Here is a 20,065-nt window from a genome sequence, read left to right as displayed (position 1 = left end):
AGAATAGAACTTAATTATTTGAACTAAACAACTGCCATAACACTTGCCATCTGGCAGCTTCATTTAGAGCACACTGCTTTAATGGATAGTCATAAATGAACCTGTAATTATTTTGGCAACAATTTCCATTTCTGTGAGTACAACCTGTCAGATAGAACACCCAAGTGTGAGCCATTAGTGGTACACACCCAGCCCAATGGAACATTCAGTTTGTTAAATTAAGATTAAAGTCCCACATTGTCTCTCTCCATTTCATCCTTCTCACCAATTTGGAAAGTTCCTTCTAAACTGTAAAACTGGGATCAAAGCAATAGGACAACAGATAGGGGGTTTGCCCTAAACGTGAACACAGCTTGACCCCCAGGCCCACATACAGTCTCCAAAACCCGGCCAAGAGTGATCCATGAGCACAGAGGATCCAGAGTAAGCCTGGAGCACCACCATGGGGTGTGGCCCCAAAACAAAACAAAAAAAAAAGTATTTTAATGTAAAACTAATCACCTCAAGTACTTCCCCCACACACACTGTAACAATTAAGAGGCTACAAATGGTCAAGAAAAACAGTATTTCCTTTCATCCCTTTTCTAATATGCTAGATATTAACAGAGAATGTGCCAAACAGGTTCTTGACAACTGATGAATTTAGCTAATAAGTACTTGCCAAGTATAACAATTTAATTATTTGGACTGCTTAGCAGGCATCTTTTCTTACTGGCTCCCAGGCATAAGAAAATTAACCTGATTTCCCTCTCAAATTCAGCAAATATCATTTTCTAAACCTAGAAATTTATCAAATCACTTCTTCCTCAACAACTGCCTTCCCGAATAAATAACTAAAAACTTGGTTTTACTTTCTACAGATCTTTTCTTAGACTCCAGAATCAGGGTTCTAAGATTCTTTTTATTCTCTAATTTTATGGTCTTCATATCTTTTACCACTATATAAAAATGGTTTTCTTAATGTGAATGTTCTATTATATCAGTCCATCTCCCACTAAACACAGGCAGAATTCTTCAGATTAATGTTTAAAATGGCAGCACCAGCCACAACACCACCACTCGGCTGCATCAATCTCACCTACTACATTTTTATTGAATTATTGAAACCACTTCTGTTTTTTTTTCTTTTTGGGTCACACCCAGCGATGTACAGGGGTTATTCCTGGTTCATGCACTCAGGAGTACCTGGCGGTGCTCGGGAGACCATATGGGATGCTGGGAATCAAACCCAGGTTGGTCACGTGCACTGTGCTATCATTCCAGCCCCAAAACCACGTCTATTTTAACATACACTTCATATACATATCAATTTGTAAATCATGAAAAGACACTGGTAAAGATCTTTTATTAGTGGTCCTTAATTCCATTTGCCACTTGCCTTTCCAGTCACTCAGCTCTCCAGCACTAGAAATGGCTGACTGGACTCAACAAGACTTTAATTCTGCATCTTTTTCCCCATACTTCCTGGTATACCTTTACCCACTACCATAATTCTCTTTTGTTTTTAGGTTTTAACTTTGCACTTAATACTATTAAGTCCTCAAACTAAATCCTTTCACCCTTACCCCTAAATTCCCCCAAATGACGATATTTTGTTTTGTCACTTAAAGAATTCGAGAAGCAGAATTTTCAGCGCAATATACCGAGTACCTAAAGCAAAGCTAAGACAGCCGAATGAAACTGTAAATAGCAGTCAGTTGTCCTGGTGTAGTAAATCAGCATTTCCTAACTCTGAGAAGTAGAGACAATAAGCATACTATATTATCTTTACAGCAATTATAAACAAGTAGAAGAAAATTAAAGCTAAACTTAAAAATCCTATCTACTAAGAGAAGGACCACATGGAGGGTGCGGGAACCACAGATCCCGGAGGGAAAAAAAAAAAAACAGGTTCCAAAAAGAGCCGAGACCACCAGCAAGTTCCAGATGGGGTAGGTGCCGCATCCCGCCTCCCCCAGATGGAACCCCGGTGATCAGAAGCCTCTACAACCACAGCTCGAGTATGCGGGAACGAGGACTTTTTCTCAAAACCGCGCGGCCACATAAGCGGCCGTGCGACATCTCTCTATATACAAAGTGATCAATGAGAAGTAAACCACCCAATCTTTCTCCCTGAAAATCAGAGTTAAGTTTGGAGCACGGCCACAGCCCCAGAAACACAAGGACTTAATGCAGAACCCAGCAGCTTAGAGCAGAAAAGTGAATGGACGATGCGTTAATCCAGGCCATCATTTCTGCCCAGAGGGGAAAGGGTGTTGCCCCATTCGCCCTCTCTTCTCTGGAAAGAAGGATGGCGGCCGCATGGGAGCCTTGTGGACAGCAGGTATGAGCCGGGGGTGTGGGGGCGACTAAAACCTCATGGGAAGGGGGGCGTTCCGGTCCATCCTTCACGCCCTACCGAGGTCACCAGTTGCCCCCCACGAGCGGCTCTCCAGCATGGCCACAGCCCCAGAAGCACAAGGACTTAATGCAGAACCCGGCAGCTTGGAGCAGAAAAGTAAAAGGACTATGCGTTAATCCAGGCAATCATTTCTGCCCAGAGGGGAAAGGGTGTTGCTCCCTTCCGCCCTCTCTTCTCTGGAAAGAAGGATGGCGGCCGCATGGGAGCCTTGTGGACAGCAGGTATGAGCCGGGGGTGTGGGGGCGACTAAAACCTCATGGGAAGGGGGGCGTTCCGGTCCGTCCTTCACACCCTACCGAGGTCACCAGTCGCCCCCCGCGAGCGGCTCTCCAGCACAGCCACGGCCCCAGAAGCACAAGGACTTAATGCAGAACCCAGCAGCTTGGAGCAGAAAAGTGAACGGACTATGCGTTGATCCAGGCCATCAAGTCTGCCGGAGGGGAAAGGGTGTTGCCCCATTCGCCCTCTCCTCTCTGGAAAGAAAGATGGCGGCCACATGGGAGCCTTGTGGACAGCAGGTATGAGCCGGGAGTGTGGGGGCGACTAAAACCTCATGGGAAGGGGGGCGTTTCGCTCCGCCCTTCACGCCCTACCAAGGCCACCGGTCCCCCCGCGAGCGGCTCTCCAGCACGGCCACGACTCCAGAACACAGAAACCAATTTCTTAACTATCTGACTTTCAGTAGAAATACTTCCAGGGTCAATAGGTAAAATAGCAGAAATCCAAAACCAACATTTAATTCTTGAACCCAGCTGTAGAAAGCAAATCACTTCACAATGCTTTTTCAGCATGTCTGATTTGGGGGGGGGGGGGGGGTAAACTCTAAATAATAGTGGTGAATCTTTTATTGAAACAATGAATCTAATCAAAGCAGATAGAGTGTTAACTAGAATTCATCTGCCTCACAGGGACGGGGAGGGGTGGGGGGTGGGGTTTTATTGGGGTTCTTCATGGTAAAAAATAAGTATTGGTAAAGGGAAATGTGTTTGATATTTGCATGACTGAGACATAAACCTGAAAGCTTTGTAACCTTTCCCACAGTGATTCAATAAATAAATAAATAAATTTAATTAAAAAAAAAATCCTATCTAAAGAAATAAAATAATTCAGCAGTGACTGACTATTTCATTGGAAAAACGAGCAACAATTAAGAGCACTTCCAAATGATTTTAATTATCAGTTAAAAAAATAAAAATTCATCATACAAAGGAATCAGCTGACAGATAAGATTATCTATACATGTTGGTTGTATAGAGTAGGAGGAAATTGCTACCTTGGGTATTAATTTTGAATGCCAGATTATGCATGAAACTACAGAAGTGAAAGGAGGTAGTTAGACTCATTGCCGCTATGGGGACAGAGAGAGAGAGAGAGAAAGAGAAGAAATGTGCTTGCTGTAGGAAGAAAACTGGGGATACTGGTGTTGGGAAATGTACACTAGCAGGAACTGGTGTTGGAACATTGTATGACTGAAACCCAATCATGAGCCACTATGTAACTGTGTATCTCACTGTGGTTCAATTTAAAAATTAATCTATCACACACAAAACAATTTTACAGAGTTTTACCTAAATAACTTGGGTAATAATTTCAAATGGGGTTTAAAATAAAAACAATAATAATAATAAAACCAGTCCCAAATAAAACAAAGTAAGATGCTTACAAGGACCAAACAGCAATTTGGAAACCAAAGTTATCTCTATGCCCTGGCAAGCGAGGGAGTACTATTAAAAGAAGGTTCTTTCATAGAAAAATTTCAGGTGTAAGTTCTCTATTTGCAAATGATGCAAAACAAGACAAACAACAAGTGTTTGCCTTACGCTTTGTGAACTTATTTTTAACAGCATTTACTGAGACATATATATCATTTGTATATCATTCCACCTTATAGTTAAATTACAGGAAAAAAATCTTAAATCATACAAAAAAATAAGTACCAATTATAACAAGAAAAACATTTTCAACCCACGATTAAAAACTGCTTTTTAAATTTTTCAATGATAAAACCCCAGAGACTAATATAATCTAAAGGGCACCTAAACAGATCAGGAATTAAACTGCACATTTCACTGGCAAACTGATAAATGAGTTAATTCCAATTTAAACTGCTATGAGAAAATACATCTTAACACAAAAAAGAATAAGAAGCTTCTAAAGTTTTAGTCTTTTCTTTTTTCTTTTTTTTTTTTTTTGTATCTTAGCTTCTCAATGGCTTGAACAAAGAGTCTGAAGTATTACATCAACAGCTAACTGTGAGACAAGTACTAAGACAAGTACATCCCATAGGCCACTTTTCAATAGGCTAAGGTGAAGAAAACCAAATGAATACAGAGAAGAAAAAAAGAGGGAGGGAAAGAGGATGGCAGGGAGGGAGGGACGGAGGATGGGTTGATAATTAGGGGACAGAACTATAGTACAGCGGGTAGGGCATTTGCCTTGCATGTGGCCAACCCAGGTTCCATCCCCAGCATCCAATATGGTCCCACAAGCACCGCCAGGAGTAATTTCTGAGTGCAGAACCAGGAGTAACCCCTGAGCATTGCTGGATATGACCTCAAAAAGCAAATAAATAAATAAATAAATAATAAATAAAAGAAAAAAACTTGTCAGACTCAAAAGATGTGACGTGGGCCAGAGCCATTGTAAGCAACTGACCCAGGTTCAATTCTCAGCATTCCATATGGTCCCCCAAGCACCACTAGAAATAATTCCTCAGTTATTCCAGGAACAGTGCAGGGTGTGACTCCCCCCAAAAATAAGTTGTTCAGTGTAGAATTTTCTCCTCCTTTTTAAGTGTAGTAAAAATGGAATGCGAAAAATGGTATCGGCACCAAAACAACTATGTTCCACACCCACTTCCATCATCCATATTTAGATTCCAATTTTTATTTCAAAACTAGGTAAAATAAACATTTCTGAGTGTTTACTAACTGAAAAGCTCCATGACAGGGGAAACAGAGATGAAGATTTATAAATTCAGTGCCTAGAAAATTTCTTTAAAACTCCAATATAAATAACAATTTTGAACATATATTTTATGTTTTTCAATCTAAGTTTCCACAATGAGGTGACACAAAATACCAAGTATAATACAAATATTATACTGAAAAACAGGTCAGTTAATATATCCCTAGAAAAGCTTTCAATGTAGTGCAGAAACATAGTGAAGATTCAATTATAAAAACTACTAGGGACTGAGGGCTGGAGCGATAGCACAGTGGTAGGGCGTTTGCCTTGCACGCAGCCAACATGGCCGACCCGAGTTCAATTCCTCCGCCCCTCTCAGAGAGCCCAGCAAGCTACCGAGAGTATCTCACCTGCACGGCAGAGCCTGGCAAGCTCCCCGTGACGTATTCGATATGCCAAACACAGTAACAACAAAGTCTCCAATGGAGACGTTACTGGGCCCACTCGAGCAAATTGATGATCAACGGGAGGGCCTTTACTTTTACTTTACTTACTTTACTAGGGGCTGAAGAGGTAGTATAGCGAGCAGGGTACTTGCCTTGCATATGATCAACAGGTCTGGGTATCTGGCATACCTCATAAGGTCCCCTGAGCACTGCCAGGAGTGAATGCTGAGATGCTGAGTGTAGAACCAGGAGTAAGCCCTGAGTAAACCCAAGTGTGCCTCGCTACTTTAAAAAAAAAAGTATAAATACTTTAGGTATTCCTATACAGGGAGGAAAGGCAATGGAGAACAAAGAGCCTGAAGAATTACATCAATAGCTAACAGCCAGACAAGTACCAAGCACTGTAATAATAAAAACCTTCACAATGATTCTAACTATTGTAAAGAGTGCTGCAATGAACAAACAAGTACAGATGTCACTTCGACTTACCTTTTTGCCTCTCTGGGATATATTCCCAGGAGTGGTATTGCTGGGTCAAATGGGAGCTCAATTTCTAATTTTTGGAGAATCGTCCATACTGTTTTCCAAAAGGGCTGAACCAGTCGGTATTCCCACCACTCAATGCCTCTTTTGCAAACCACAACACCCAAGAGGAGAGAGAGAACAAAAGGTAATGCCCTGCCACAGGCAGGGTGGGATGAGGGGATGGGGGATGGGAGGGATACTGGGATCTGTGGTGGTGGGAAACGGGCACTGGTGGAGAGATGGGTATTTGATCACTGTATAAGTGAAACCCAAGCACAAAAATATGTATGTCTACAACTGTACCTCATGGTGTCTCACTAATAAAAATTTTTAAAAATTAAAATATAAAAATTTTAAAAAATCCTTCGCAATGATAATACAGAGGAAGTGGTTATGATCATACTCCTTTTACAAATTAAACAATCAATGTTTAAACTTTCAATAGGTCAGGTAGTGAGGGTGAAGTGGGTCTGAACCAAGATTATATGCTTCCATATATACTTTTACAGCATCATAAAGAAGCCCTTCGTAACAGTTGAGTCCCTTAAGAATTCCTAAAGTGTGAGGGGCTAAAAGAGTAATTTTATCAGCTCTCCCTGTAGAATGATTACTTAAGAAAGGTACAGATGGGGATGCAGAACTTTATTGGAAAGTAGATGAGTTATTAGGGTGCCATTACATTCCAATTATGAAATACTTGGAGGCTGATCTCAGTTCTAATAGGGAGAGCTGAAATCAAAGTAAGCACATGCAAACACATATGCATAAACACACACACACACAAAGGCAATTTAATAAGAAATCTTAATTTAGAAACTGATCGAAGTAGGTATGACTAAAGAACATCTAACTTAAGTAAATGATTATCTTCAGACAATTGGATAGTGAAAGGGTCATTCTCCAAAACAAGAGTAAAGAGTAAGTAGGCATGGAAGGAAAGTAATAAAATTAGTTTTAGCCAGACTGTCTTAGAAATAAAAATGTAATAAACTGAAATACCTTACAATCATACATTAAAGTATAACTATGCAATAATGTTCGATATTCTAATCGCACAAAAAAAAGTTAACCAATCATGAAAAATCTTTTTAAAATATATTATTAGCTTTCCCGAAGCTTTTCTATGTATTTTATTTTCCACATACCCTTACACAATACTGTCAATCTAGGAAAATGTCATCTTTCACTGAAATATAAATAGGGCTATTCATAAAACTGTTTATCATTCCATTTCCACCAAACTTAGTGAATAATTGGCAAGGTATTTTCAGCTATTATAAGATCTTCTAAGCTTTCAAAATCAGTGAATAAAACACTAACAATATCTGAAATAATCTCAATAGTTTTCAAGTACATCTATTCACTATTTCCTTACATCTTTAGAACAAATCTAATAATAAAAGTCAGATAACAGATAAGTCAATGAAACAGAAAAATGAAAAACAAACACAAAATCTTAACTCTAAATTAGCTTATATTTTATATTGCATACATATACAAAAGTCTTGTCTATAATACAATATTCTGTGAAATTGCTTTATATTTAGAAAGAATTGGATTTAGCAATGCTTTCTTAACCTCGCTGAAAGAAAAGACACATAGTAATATAATTTAAGACTGTAACTGAATAAAAATAATCTAAGGATTATTATTCAAATATAATTATTCAAACTGTGGGAAAAGTGTTGTAGAGATTAAAAAAATGAAAAACAAATACAGACTTTGTCAATGACAAAATGGCTCAGTGACTTGACATAATAAGAAATTTAATAGTGAAAACTCACCTCAGACACGCGCACACAGACACACACACACACACACACACAGTTTATTCCTGAAGTAAGACTAAAGTTACATTTTTTAAAGTTATACACTCAATTCCATGGGCACAGTACGAAATAAATTAAAGGCTTTCATTTCCTTCAATATTATAATAGCTATTTCCTAAAACTTTCATGTTTATTACCTGTCACTCTGTGAACTCATGTTCACATCACGTTAGTAAGCCTAAAAAATCATGGTATTTGCTACTGTAGTAATTTTCTTTATGTAGCAGTAATCAGTCCTTCACTGTATCACTGTATCACTGTTACCCTATTGTTCCATTGATTTCCTCGAGCAGGCACCAGTAAAGTCTCCATTCACCTGAGCCCTGAGGTTTTATCATGTCCCACATTGGAGGCTCTTTCAGGGTCAGGGGAATGAGACCCATCATTGTTACTGGGTTTTGGCATATCGAATATGCCATAGGGAGCTTGCCAAGACTCTGCCGTGTGCGCAGGACACTCTCAGTAGCCTGCCAGGTTCTCCGAGACCAAGAACTAGACAATAATAGGTCAAGCGCTTCCTGGAACTTAGTTTTATAGTCTCTGGATCTTGGCCATTGATGGTATTACACAGCGCTGAGGGGCAGGTGTGGGGATCTGGGTGGAGGAGGCCCAGTCCCTATCTGAGCAGGCTTAGAGATCTCAGCCCCGGGTCCCATACACCTGGGTTCCTTTTCTGGTTCATTCATGCATGAGGCTCATCCAAGCATGTGGAGAGTGGTCTTAAGCATGGCTGTGGCTGGGTTCCAGAGGTCTTCAGCTGCCGTGGCAGAATCTCCTGACCCCACACCTCGCTGTCCTCACCAGGGTCCCTTGGAGGGGGCGGGTTGAGTTTCCCTCCCAGCCCTGAGCAGAGCCCCAGCAGCGGAAGACCTCTGGAACCACCCACAGCCATCTCCAGGCCACTCTCCACATGCTCAGATGAGCCTCATGCATAAATCAATCCTTAGAGCAAAATATTTAATGTTCTAAAGTAATGCGAAATTTCATAACCAAAACTATTACAATATTGCCTCTACACCTCTTTCCCCTGGAAAAAAAAGTTAAAGCTATTCATTTTTTATAATATATAAAATGTTACATTTTTAAATAAATCCTCTGTTTTGTAGAGATTCTTTATTATGTAATCCTATTTCCAGTAGGGCCTTCGGTACTTATGAGTCCAAACTCCTTATGTAATAGCTGAATACACAGAGGTCCAGAAAAATTTTTATCACAGCAAGGTTCATACTGCTAATTAATACTACATGTAAATGCCAGCATTATTCTAATCAGTGCCTTCTCTAGCACAATATAAAATGACATATCTTTTTCTTTTCTATTCTTTGGATGATCTATATTCTCTTGCAAGCTCCTCTCTAACAGAATACAAACAAATTTTATTAAAATTTACTACCTCAAATGCAAAAGCAATGAGTGATATGAGAAAACATATTGAAACTAGTCTCTATGATAAGAATTTTGAAATTTTCAAAATCCATAATAGCCCTGACTTTCATTAACTTCTATATATAGTGCCAAGTTGTAGATCAGTGTTCCCATAGATCATAACCAGTGTTATCTTCTCCTTAACTCATTTCACAGAACAGCAAACTATAAATACCAGTGTCCCTGTGTTTTTAAGTTTTCTTTGATTATTCTACATTGTTAAAATTACAAGAGAAATGAAGTACTTTACCATGATTTTTAAATTTTTCCTCAAAAATTAAAAAAGGAGGGCAGGCCCAGGATTCAGCACAAAGGGCTGGAGTATATGCCTTACAAATGCAAGGACTCAAGTCTTATCTCTGGCACCACCTATGTAGTTCTGATGTTCCTGGCACTACCAGGTCCAACAGCAGCAACACAGCATTCCTGGGTCCAAGCATGAAAATACGAAGGGAAAAATAATGTCAGGTCTGCACAGCGACACTGAGAGTCACTTAAAGTGACTCTTATGCCTCTGAGCTGCTAGGGAGACCCCCCTACTTACTGTAAAAAAAAGGGGGGGGGGGAAATTCACTGAAAGCAATTTGAGAACATAAAATTATTTTTTTATTAAAAAGCGACTTTTGTTTGGAGGATCCTCCCAGGAGGGGAGATGCATGTTGAAAGTAGACTATGGACTGAACATGTTTGCCACTCAATGCCTCTTTGACAGACCACAACACCCAAAAGGAGAGAGAGAACAAAAGGGAATGCCCTGCCACAGAGGCAGGGTGGGATGGGGGAATGGGGGTGGAAGGGATATTATCCATGGTGGTGGAAAATGGGCACTGGTGGAGGGATGTGTATTTGATAATTGTATAATCAAAATCCAAGCACAAAAAATTGTAAATCTACAACTGTACCTCATGGTGTTTCACTAATAAAAATTTTTTTTAAAAAGCACCTTTATTCTCTCTTCATATAACTAATGCACCTGAAATAAACATTTCAAATGCAAACTTTTTATAATTTTAACCTGCTTTCCTCAGCCAGTTAAACAGCAGCCAATTCTCTTAGAGAGAACTCACTTTTAAGAACTTCATGATATTTCATGATAGCACTTTTCCACCTCTACAACATAGTTATTTTGACACTATAAGAAATAACAGTGATAAACATATCTGTACAATTCACTGTCAAGCTGAAATAGTCATACCCTTAAAAATACAAAATATTTTATAGTATTTTTAAGTAAGGACATTTGGGAAGTCAGAATAGAGGGCACCAGAATATAACCCAATGTATGAGAGTAATTGTCATTTTTAAAAAATCCTCTTTGACAACAGCAAAATGCACATTCTATACTACTGATTCATTATTGAGATATTTACAAATGGATTAATTTTTTTTCAAAATGCCATTGATTTGATCACTTGATATCTCGTTACTCATCAATTTGCTTGAGCAGGCGCCAGTAACATCTCCATTCATCCCTATTGCGTGCTAGCATAGTCCAATGGCATCTGCTCATTCTAGGAATACAAAATCATTCAGGGTCTTGACGAAGAAGTCTGTCCATCTTGTAGGTGGGCGGCCATGCAATCTTTTGACATACCATGGAATCCAGTCGGTAATGGCTCTAGTCCAGCGGTCATCTACAAATCGCATTATGTGTCTAGCCCATCTGATTTTCAATGCCTTGGCAAATGAGACAGCGTCCCTGATTTTGAGCGTTGACAGAGGTTGGAACTCCAAATTCTTTCTCTCACTTGAGTGAAGCGTGACACTCCAAGCAAACTCTTTCGATTCCTCTTTAAGAGACCCAAATAGCCTTCTCAACTTGTTTTTGTAGGGCCCAGGTCTCTGAGGTGTATGTTAATGCATGAAGAACAGTGAATCAAAGAGATGTGCTAGGAGGTGGAGGTTCTTCGTCCTCTTAGCTATTTATTTGATACTCTTGAAGGCGTTCCAAGCCTCTCTCTTCCTCCTGCACAACTCAGGTGCCAGGTCATTTGTCATGTTGACTTCTCGACCTAGGTACACATAACTGTTGCATTTTGAGATGGTCATTCCGTTGAGAGTGAATGAAATGTCAGGAACAAGACTGTTTCTCATGAACATTGTCTTTGTGAGATACAGCCGTAATCCGACCTTTCCACACTCATGGTCAAAGTTGGCCAGCATTTGTGCCGCGTGGCTGATGTTTAGTGTTATTAGAAAAATGTCATCAGCAAAGCGGAGGTGGTGTAGTTGCCAACCATCTATCTTCACTCCCATTCCTCCCATTCCAGTCAACACATGACGTTCTCGAGGGTGACACTGAAGAGTTTCGGTGAAATAGTTTCACCCTGCCGAGCCCCTCTCTTGACATCCATGATCAGTTCTTTGTAGAATGGTGAGATTCTGGTATTGAATCCGTAATACAGCTCACGAAGGATCCTGATGTATTGAGATTGAATGCTCTGATTGGCTAGGGCTTTGATGACCACTTCTGTCTCAGCAGAATCAAGGGCCTTCTTTAAATCAATGAACATTAGACAGAGTGGCATCTTGAACTCCTGAGAAACCTCAATGAGCTTGGTTACAATGTGCATATGATCAATCGTGCTGAATCCTTTTCGAAACCCAGCATGCTCGCATGGTTGTCCATCATCTAGTGTTCTACCAATTCTATTCAGGATGACTCGAGTGAACAGCTTGTAGATGACAGACAGTAGGCAGATCGGGCGATAGTCGCCAATGTCGTGGATGTCTCCCTTCTTGTATAGTAGTAGAGTTCTGCTGGTTTTCCATTGGGACGGAACCTTGCATTCAGACAGGTAGCATGTGAAGAGCTGAGCCAGTGTATTGATGAGTACTGATGGTACATTCTTGAGGTGTTCAGGTCTGACCTTGTCTGGGCCAGGTGCTCTTTGTTTCTTTACCGATGAGATGGCGTGTCAGAATTCCGAAGGGAGAACATTGGGAATGACATATCCATCCTGGGGAATTTGGTATGTGGACAGGTGGACGTGGCTATCAAAGAGATCTGAGTAGAAGTCATGGATAATCTTCTCCATTGCCCTTCAGGAAGATGTGATAGATCCATCAGGACAGTCATCTTGGTCTTGTAGTTGGCGAAGGACAGGCAGGCGTTGCAAATGCTTTTCCCAGCTTCTGCCGCATCTACCAGCACTTCTGCTCTTCTCTCTGAGGTCTTCCTTTATCGCAAGGGGAGGGAGGCAGAAGACACAGACACCCTTTGCTCTTTGTCTCTCCAGAAGAGACAGACACACATGCTCCGGGGGGGCATGGTGCTGGAGTTTAATGCATAATACATTCACATTTCTACTGCAAGCTGTGGGGCTCTGGATTACTTCCATGTGCCTCTGGTGCCATGGCCGTGCCGGAGAGCCGCTTGTGGGGGGCAACTTACGAACTTGGTTGGGCGTGATGCACAGTTAGGTTTTTTAAGCACCTATATAAATATTTAAAATTCAATAGAATACAGATATCTAAATATTTTCTATTGGTTTCTAAGAGTTGCTACAAGCTAACACTATCAAGTCAACATGCTATGTACATAAATATTCCCATAAAGTTCCATGGACCTTATTACCACAAAAGTGAGTCTGTGATTTAAGAACTCTGATAAATTTTTATTATGAATATTACATCAAAATATGTCCAAGAGCAAAAAAACAGATAAAATAGTACCGATTTCTTTTTCAATTCTTTCATCTTTACAAAAGATAAGATCAACAAATCCAGACCCTCACATCTTTCAATGTTCCACTAGCAACTCTCATCCTTCCAAAAAAGAATATTTCATCCAATAAAAATACAGAAACCAAGTGAAAATGTGTTAAGAGTAATATCTGTAAAATTGTCTTCCCATAACTTGACTCAGGAAAGGATCATCAGATACTCTCTCTCATTTCATCCTCCAGCATCTCTTCAACCATTAGAAATGCATCCTGAATGATGGTAGAGGGTTCAGAAGTTGATAGTAGCTGTGCCATACTGAGATCAAAGATAATATCTATTTCCTCTCAGAAAGCATGGGATCTTTAAGGTGGTTCTGAATATCATTTTATACCTATGTGACTATACTCACATACTACAGTTTTGATACTAAGAAACTCCTATTCTTAATCCCAATGACCTCATGAGTATAGACCTCAAAATCTTGACTTCAGTGTTTTGACTTTTTCCTTTACTATTATTTTTATATTTGCATTTTTACTCCTACAAGAGATATTGGAAAATACTACCCTTTATAACTACCTACAAGATATTATTAAGTTACTCTACATACGACGTAAGACGAACGTCATCTCATAAAAATTCACATACAATTTTCCAAGCCCTCAAGCTCATATTCTGGGCAAAAAGGTTAGAGAAGTGCAGAAAGTGGCTAAGTCTGTAAGTAGTGAGAAAAGGATATGGTTGCCAAGGAATAACAGAAAAATACAAGTTACAAGAGAACTACTGATTTGAAACTACAAATGAGTTTGGGTACTCACTCAGTTACCCTCCTCTCTTCCTCTCCAACGTAACTTTTAATTCTTTATTTTATAAAAATATGTTTCTTATGAAAAAATGTTACATCTTTATACCTGAAAATATAAAGATTTTTATACATATGAAAATAGTTTTACTATTTATATAAAAATATAGCTTTACTGCCTACAGAATTTTAGTCATAATATTTTATCTCAGATTCTATCAGAATTTTTCCACTACTGCTTAGTAAAAGTGATTCATGGAAAAAACTAATAGGAATCTTGATTCTTTCTTCCCATTAGGGTAAGCCAGTTTGCTGGATGTGAAAACTTCATTTTCTTCTAGTTACTTTTAAGTCCTCTTTGCTTTTAATATTATCCTGCTAATTTTTCCCTCTGGGTATACCAATTTTTCAATCTACTAATTCACATATTTTAATCTTGGAAAATTCTCAGCCATTCCTTCTTTGGATATGAACTATAATAAATCTCCTATCACTTGTATCACCTGTCATCCCACTGCTCAGCAATTTGCTTAAGTGGGCGCCAGTAATGTGTCCATTCGTCTCTGTCATGTGCTAGTGTAGCCCAATGGTGTCTGCTCACTCCAGGAACACAAAAGGCATCAAACTCTTTGTTCAGGGTCTTGACAAATAAGTTCGACCATCTCATAGATGGGTAGCCAGGCGTTCTTTTGATGTTCTGTGGAATCCAGTTGGTAATGGCTCTAGTCCAGCAGTCGTCTCCAAATTGCATCTGATTTTCGATACCTTGGCAAACGAGGCAACGTCCCAAGATGCTGGGATGCTGCCTCATTTGACAGCGAGGTCGACAGAGTTCGGAACTCTGGATTCCTTCTCTCACTTGAGTGAAGTGTGATACTCCAAGCAGAGCTCTTTCGATTCCTCTTTGGGAGACACGATAGTATTCTCATCCTCTTTTCGTAGGGTCCAGATCTCTGAGGCATATGTTAGTACAGGAAGAATGGTGGAGTCAAAAAGATGTGCCCGGAGCCAGCACATCAATCTCCTAATTATATATTATGTTACTATAATAATTCTCCTTTTTCTACAACTACAACTTGACATCTTACACATATTTAGTCTTCTGCCTCTAAATATCTTCTATCTGGCCAGAGAGAGAGAGTATACATTGCTTTGCATATTGGTGACATGAGTTCAATCCTGGCACCATAAGGTCCTCTGAGCACTACCAACAATGAGCAAAGTCAGGAATAAGATCCAGCATGCCAGGAGTGGACCACAAACAAAGTATCTCACATTTCTATGTCTCTTGTTTTAGATAGTCAGGTTCATCAATTATTCCTTCAGCTACTTTAATCTATTTAAACCATTCAATGTTTTTGAGTTTTAATTATTTTATTTTCAATTTGTAAGTTTTAATTATTTTTTATCTTCCTGGACTCTGTATTGTTTCTTTCCTTAATGTTTTAAAGCTGTCCTTCAAGATATAATCCAACTGCTACTTAATAATTTTAGTATCAAACTCACAGAAATATGATTCTGATTCCCTATTTACCCTTGCTCAGCATTGCTGATTTTCTTATACCAAAGGCATCTAGCTTCTAAAAGGCTTACCTTGGAGGTACAAATTAACACAAGAGTATGAAATTTTGTGTCAATCAATAGCTCTGTAGTCCTATAAACTTTTTCTTGCTATTAAATAACTGTATCTGCATGCAGTTTTCTGAACTAAAATAAATAGCACATGTTACAAACACATCCACATGAAAGCAGGTTTACAGTCAAATTTTTAGGGGAATTTCACACCCAAATACCAAAATTAGGAAACTTTATGCTAAAAACTAAATTTAATTTTCTAGGCTCTCTTTTATCTCATTTTGTGTCTTAATTTTCTTTTCAATTTTTTTATTAAGATACTGTGATTTATAAAGTTGTTGAAAATACTTTCAGGAACAAAATGTTCGACACCAATCCCATCATCAGCGTCAACTTCCCTTCACTGATGTCCCCAGGTTCCTTCCCATTCCCCAGCGTGCCTTCTAAACAGGCACATTTTTATGTTTAGGTATAGTAGTTTGATATTCATCCTTGCAGTGTTATTGTCTCTGTGTTTTAGAGATAGACATCTACCACATCAGATAGACATCTACCACACATTTATACCATAAATATGCCTAAACCCCCTGATCCCAGTTTGTTACCTCTCTCCATTTCTTTTTACTCCACCCTCCTCAATTTCTTTTCTTCCTTGCATTCTCATTTCAATAATCTAGGGTAAAGCTAATCGAGGTAAACCCCTTGATATCTTGCAATCACTCATCCTGCTATTCTATATACCACAAGTGAGATCATCCACTATTTGTTCTCCTCCTGAATATTGTCACTTAACATGATATCCTCTTTTTTTAAAGGCTTATCTTTTTTTAAAGGCTGAAGAGACTTGTTTTTATGGAGATGCCTCACTTCCAATTCTTCAAATACTTGGTGGCACAAAGATCTATCCTATCAACTCCATGTAATCTTTAAATGCAAGACTCTGGGTAAGCAAGAATCCTGAGAACAGCTTTGGAGCACTCTGGTCCCTGGCAACTTTTCTACTGTTTTTCTCTATTCTGGGAATTCTATATTGGTAATCATATTTTTGTCATCAAGTTTTTTCATTGCTCCTTTCCTAAAGCAATGTTTTCTCAATAATAAACTGAAATGTTTGCCCTTTTTTATTACATTAGCTACGATTTCTGAGCTATTTTACATTCTTGTTTCAGCATGGGTTTCCTCCCAAGCAATATTTACTCATATAATCATTATTTGCTTATCTTCAAATTTTAAATAGAAATCTAAATTCTTCCACAATAATGGTTCTTATAGATCACTGCTTTATTGTCCTCAAACATGTGTTCCATTCCCATCATACCCATAATGTAAAGCTGTGGAAATTTCCGTAGTTCATAACATTACTGTGATAAAATGGAAAAAAAATCTTTTTTTTTTTCAATACATCCAGACTCTACACACTTCCCAAATATTGCCCAGAGGACCTTTTCTCTACCCTACCCTGCCGTCTCAAAACTTGATGAATTTCTGGCTATTACAAGACACTTTTGACTCTAAAACCAGGTATTTTATATATATTGATTTACAAATCATTCAGTACTAAAGATTTTTGATAACCTAATCTCATTAGCTTTGTATCTTCCTTAAAGCACCTACACTTTCTGAAGATTTTAAACTTGGAAATGTTTTTGTTCTTGACTTAATGGGATAAAATTACTGAAAAAACATCTACAAGAATTTTATTCCTGCTTCTGGTTCATTATCTATAAAAATATCCGAAATTTGGGCCGAAGAGATAGTACAGCAAGTAAGGAATTTGCCTCGCATGAAGGTGACCTGTGTTTGAACCCTGGTATCCCAAGTATCTCCAGGGGTAATTCCTGATGCATAGACAGAAGTAATCCACGGGCATCGCTTGGTGTGACCCAAAACAAACAAAGTACCATAATTTGAAGACAAGTTATTAAAACATTTTTTGTTTTTTTCTCTTATCATGTGCAATTTATTTTTTAAATATACACTTTATTTAAAAGATAATTAGCCATGTTTACAATCTACAGTTTTAAAGATAAAGTAAATTAAGAAAACTTGAATGAGTAACAAATATAGTACTAAATCTTTAAATTTAGACCAGGATTTTCAAAACCTAAAGACTATGCCAATTTTACCAGCTGCTATTTTTCTTCTTCTTCTACCAACTGCTTTTTTTTTTCAGTCAAGTCTAATTGGCAGTAAAACCAAAAGAACAATGTATTTAATTTTCTGATTTAATTTTCTTTATGAGAAAATGTTTTATACTTTAGGTACTGGATAACAACTTCCATGTAGAAAATCTACTCCAAGAAAGCATGGAAAGTACCTAATTTGGCATTAGCCATAATTACCCTATTTAAAACATTCCTACCAACCAATCCAATCCCACCTTCTTCCTGAAGTAAAAAAAAAAAATATTGTGCCACAATTTCCACTCTAAGAATACATTCAAGTCATTCCACAAATCAAATTTGTTTTAATAACATTAATTAATAAAACGCAAGCATAGTTTTTCTTTTTCAAATCCCAATTTAGAATTTAGTATATAGAATAAAGCCAATTATACCAAACCTCTTTATACCCAAATATGTTACTTTTAAAAATAGTAACTATGTAGGTTTCCAAATTTATATCCCTTTACTCTTTTCACGAGAGTAATTTATATTAATTATCTATGAACTCAGTGTCAGGGTTCCTTGCAGTATTTATAAGCAAATCTTAACACTGTTAATACAATGAAATCAAGATGCTTTTTAAAGTAATACTGTGCTCACACTTTTAAAAATTAAATAAGGACAAAAATATCATTTTTATAAATCCTAAGTTTACTTAGTGTTGCTTAAAAGAGCTGTACTGAAATAAGTCAAGGAGACACTAATATTATTTCCAAGATTAAAAATTATGCCTTTGTTTCACTTAAAAGAGGTTCGCTGAAATCAAAGTCAAGAAAACACTATTATTTCCAAAATTAAAAACTACTTATGTCTTTGATACTATGATCCTCTCAGTCAGTAAAAATGTTCATTAACATTTGGTATATTAACACTACACATATTGCCTAATAAATTGAACGTCCTCTAAACTTTACTAAACAACATTTTATGTTGTTCAATTAAAAAATTTCACACAGGGGCTGGAGTTATAGGACAGTGTGTAGGGTGTTTGCCTGGCATGCAGCTGACCTGGGTTCAATTCCCAGCATCCCATATGGTCCCTCACACACCGCCAGAAGTAATTCCTGAGTGCAGAGCCAGGAGTAACCCCTGTGCATCGCCACGTGTCCCCCAAAAAGCAAAAACAAAAAAATAAAATTCACACATTTCAAAACATTATCAGATAATTAAAATGCCTCACAACTTTATACACCTTCTTACCACTCTACTCCCATCCCCCAAACTTCGATGCTCTAGGGTCATGCCAGTAAAAACAGATGGCTTATAGTTTAGAAGATGTGACAAGTTCTTCAAGGAGCAACCACACTGTCACCTCGGAATTGAAACAGAGCCTTACAAATATCATGTGACTCGATAAAAAATAAAATAAAAAGAAAAAAGAAAAGTCATAGAACTTTGTGTATTGATTTTGTAACCTGCCACTTTACAAATCTATTGTTTCTAGGGGCTTTTTTTGTAGAGGCTTTGGGATTTTCAAAAACACAATATTGTGTAAACTGCAAATAGTGAAAGCTTAACATTCCTTTTAGATAGGAATGCCCTGATACCTTTTTCTTGCCTAAATGCTAGGCAAGTACTTCCAGTACTATATTGGATAGAAATAGCAAGAGTGGGCAGTCTTGTCGTATATCTGCTCTTTAGTTTTTCCCTATTGAGAATAATGTTTGCTGTTAATTTATGGTAAGTAGCATTGAATATATTCAGGAAAGTTCCTTCCACTCCTATTTTTTTAAGAGTTTTTATCATGTTCTCAAAAAATTAGAAATTGAGCTCCCATTTGACCCAGCAATACCACTTCTGTGAATATATCCTGAAGAGGCAAAACAGTATGGTAGAAATGACATCTGCACTTGTATGTTCATTGCTGCACTATATACAATAGCCAAAATCTGAAAAAAAAACTCGAGTGCCCAAGAACAGACGATTGGTTAACGAAACTTTGGTACATTACATAATGGAATACTACCCAGCTGTTAGAAAAGATGAAGTCGTGAAATTTGCATATAAGTGGATCAACATAGAAAGTATCATGTTAACTGAAATGAGTCAGAAAGAGAGCAACAGGCATAGAAAGACTGCACTCATCTGTGGAATATAAAGTAACAGGATGGGAAAGTAACTCCCAGATGTAGTAGAGATAAGGATGAGGAGGTCTGCTCCACGGCTTGGAAACTGGCCTCACATGCTGGGGGAAAACATAGCTCAGATAGAGAAGAGAACACCAAGTAAAGGATGTTGGGAGGACTCATTCGGGTTGAAACATGAGTGCCAAAAGTAGACTATAGACCAAACACAATAGACACTCAATACCTCTATTTCAAACC

At 38.2% G+C, this 20,065-nt stretch overlaps 1 protein-coding gene across 2 annotated transcripts in view; it reads right to left on the bottom strand.

Annotated features, from left to right (window-relative positions):
• MACROD2 (mono-ADP ribosylhydrolase 2) overlaps nucleotides 1-20,065 on the bottom strand; it is a 2,391,823-nt gene that overhangs the window by 2,348,477 nt on the left and 23,281 nt on the right. The gene's annotated exons all lie outside the window — the stretch shown is intronic.

Source organism: Sorex fumeus, unplaced genomic scaffold (genome assembly GCF_029834395.1).
Source record: "Sorex fumeus unplaced genomic scaffold, SorFum_2.1 ptg000044l, whole genome shotgun sequence".
NCBI lineage: Eukaryota > Metazoa > Chordata > Mammalia > Eulipotyphla > Soricidae > Sorex > Sorex fumeus.
Note: the sequence above shows the minus strand (reverse complement) of the source record. Positions and strands in the feature narration are given on the sequence as shown.